Consider the following 3,574-nt stretch of genomic DNA (forward strand, 5'->3'; position numbering starts at 1 on the left):
AGTGATGGCACCTGTGAACAGACCAGTCTGATATCCGGAAAGGAAATGCACTCGTCCATCACTTATTAAAGAGAATGGGAAACCTAATAATACACATTATCTTCTCTGATTTTGTGTGGATGAACAGCAGGGGCAGGGAGAGCATGGAAAACCTCTCAGCTCTAATGATGCTGCTATTTGTATGTATAGGTGCTTTCAGGGTATAATCTTGGTCGTCGTTGCTGCACTGAATGGAATGGAGAAGGCAAAGTGAAATGGAATGTGTAAATCTGTCCGATATCAAAGGGAACCAATTACAATACATTAAAGTATTTGATTTACTAACATCAAAGTACAAAAAAGAGATTTGTCTGCTTGTAGCTAACAATTATCTGACCTGGTGGCATGGACTTTTTTGTTTCCCATTTGTAGCTGTACCATTATGGTGATATTCTCTTAATGTCCATCTGCCACCTGAGAAAACATGAATATGGTTACAGACTCATTGAAATTCTTGAAAATGGAGTGGATATAGACATTGAATTGAAGAAACGCTCAAAAATTAGACTTTTTAGCTTCTTCCTTTTTCCCTTTTCTTTGTAAACTACAATACACTCGGCTGCCGCCACAAAACCAACAAATAACTCTGGAATCTTAACAGATATGACCTTTATCGCTGCTGTTCTTCCCACCCTTGGTCTTAACACTTCACTCAGTTTGGTTAAATCGGACCCAGCCTGTCAAAGCATTAAAGGAAACCCAACATAATGCTAGCTCTTATCGTCTCTCATCTCAAGAGGTGAAATGCCAACTCAAAATGCATCACAGCCTGGCTCTAAGCATCAGATGACCTGTCTTCAGATGTCCCTGAACGCTCAGTTCTCCTCTCCCACTCAGAATGCACTGACTCAACCTGATCAGAGAACGAGTGTCATTCACACGAGCTGAGAGAACAGTGTGCCATTTGAAATGGACACACACATGCACACCGCTTGCGTTTCTTTGAGTGAAACCTCTAATCCATTGGGCTTGCTGCCTCCTGAAGCAGAATAAAAATGCTGTTATATCATGCTGGTACTTTGTTTATACTTCGTTTCAAAGAGCACAAGGCCCTTTGGAGGCCCAGTGGAAAATCAATGGCCAGAATAATGATGCAGTCTTGGGTTGGCTTGGATCTGTGCTTTGCATTCAGTGTCATCCTGAACACAGATTGGATGCAAGCCCTCACCCACATAAGTAATTTCATTCAGTTACGTTCTTTCTTTCCTTCTGTCTCCACACTTATATCCACAGGTAATGACGGTAGTAGGCTTATTTGTGTGCAGCAGCCCAAGGGAAGGAAAAAAGGAGCCAATGACAATAGGTTTCATTAATAATTGTTTTCAAGTTGCGTACTGTGCAGTAAAAAGAATCTTGAGCAAAATTTATTTTTCAGGTTTGTATGTCCATATATAAATACATGCTCACTAAGGCTGCATTTTTTTGAAAAAAGACAATGAAAATTAAAATGACAATGTATTCTTATGATGGCAAAGATGAATTTTTAGCAGCCATATTCTAGTCTTCGGTGTCACATGAAATCATGAAATGAACTCATTCCAATACCTGTATGATGATTTAGTGTTGATTATATGATCAGTGTTGAAAGCACTTAAATATTTTATTTTATATTTGTATTTCTCAGGATTTTTAATGACTAGGAAGTTCAAAAGAACAGCATTTATTTGAAATAGAAACCTTTAACTTTACTGAAAATATTGAAATATACATACAATTCTATAAAAAATATTATACACTGCTGTTCAAAAGTTTGGGATCAGTAAGACTTGTAATATTTTTTTTTTTTAAGAGAAGTATCTTATGCTTATCAAGGCTGCATTTATTTGATCAAAAATACACATAAATTACAGTAATATTGCAAAATGTTATTACAATATAAAATAATGTTTTTTTATTTTAATGTAATTAAAAATATAATTTATTCCTGTGATGCAAAGTCTTAAGCGTCACATAATCTTTCAGAAATCACTAATAGGCTGATTTATTATTAGAATTATCCATGTTGGAAACAGTTATGCTGGCATATATATATATATATATATATATATATATATATATATATATATATATATGTGTGTGTGTGTGTGTGTGTGTGTGTGTGTGTGTGTGTGTGTGTGTGTGTGTGTGTGATTCTTTTTTCAGAATTATGTGATGAATAATACATTAAAAAAAGACAGCATTTATATTTTCTAACAGTGTAAATCTATGCTATCACCTTTTATTAATTTAAAACATCCTTGGTAAATAAAAGGATGATTTTTTTCAACAGAGAAAAAATAATAATTTTACAGACCCCAAGCTTTTGAACAGTAGCACTGTAAAATCCAATAGTTTACCTTACTTAGATATAATTAGTTATCTTTACTTAGTTGCTATAGTTACTAGGTTGTATTAAGTTACAGCTACTTTCAATGCAAGTAAAACAATTTTGAATGACGCTTACGTAAAATATTCAAGTAGCCACAAAGGAACCAATGACATTAATTAACCAGTGAGAGGCAGCAGTGCATTAATATGTTGCTAATTTGCAAAATAAAAAAAGAAAATAAAAGTTTTTGAGGTGGGTCAATAGTTAATCTGCAGTTATTTTTCACAAGTTACATTCACTCATTTCCCAAAGTCATCTTGAATGTTGTTTCAATACAACTGAAATATTTGAAAGAACATCACATAACCTGACTTTATAAATTGATGTTGATTTTCATAAAATGTTGTTTGTTTGTTTTTTACCTACCATTATTGTGATTAATGTTCCCTTTGGTTGGGTACTTGGAACTTTGTTTATTTTATTGTAATTTTGTTCCAATTGATGCAGCAATGCAACATGGAATCATAGTTTTTTTGTTTTCAAGGGACAAAAAGTAATACACAGATTGCTTTTAGAAGGTAACCTGTTTAACTAAATTATTAGCTAATATATTCTTATATTTACTAATGATCTTTTACAACTTCATTGTTCTTCATAAACACCTTGAGAAACCTAATTGGGTTGAGACAAGCATTTAATAATTAATGTGCTCAAGTCACAGACAGACTACATTCAGCACACGAATCACAACAATGGTAACAATTCAATTTTATTTATTTTTATTAATTGTGACAATAACCATTTTATTATTTTACTTGCTCTTTTTGTTGTGCTACTACTGACACAAGACAGTAAATAAAATTAGCAAATAAAAACAACAACAGTAAAACAAACCAATTGCATAATTTATGCATGCTGCAATGCATTCTGGGAGTCAGTGAGTAGCTATACTAAGTCAAGAGTAAACCTTAAGTAAAGGATCAAGTAGCCCTACAGTTCTTTTTTAGTTGCTAGAACTCTCATGTAAGTAAACTATACTAACTAAGCATTTGTCAGTACAACATACTATTTCTATTTCACTTTACTTAGGTTTTTTTAAGGCAGTCGGTTTGCATGCTTTTTTAAGTAAGCCCAACTGATTAGATTTTACAGTGTAGCATATATTGTTAAAAAAGTTTCTATTTTAAATAAATGCTGTTCTTTTTAACCTTTTATTGATCAAATAAT

This window comes from Garra rufa, chromosome 16, assembly GCF_049309525.1.
Source record: "Garra rufa chromosome 16, GarRuf1.0, whole genome shotgun sequence".
NCBI lineage: Eukaryota > Metazoa > Chordata > Actinopteri > Cypriniformes > Cyprinidae > Garra > Garra rufa.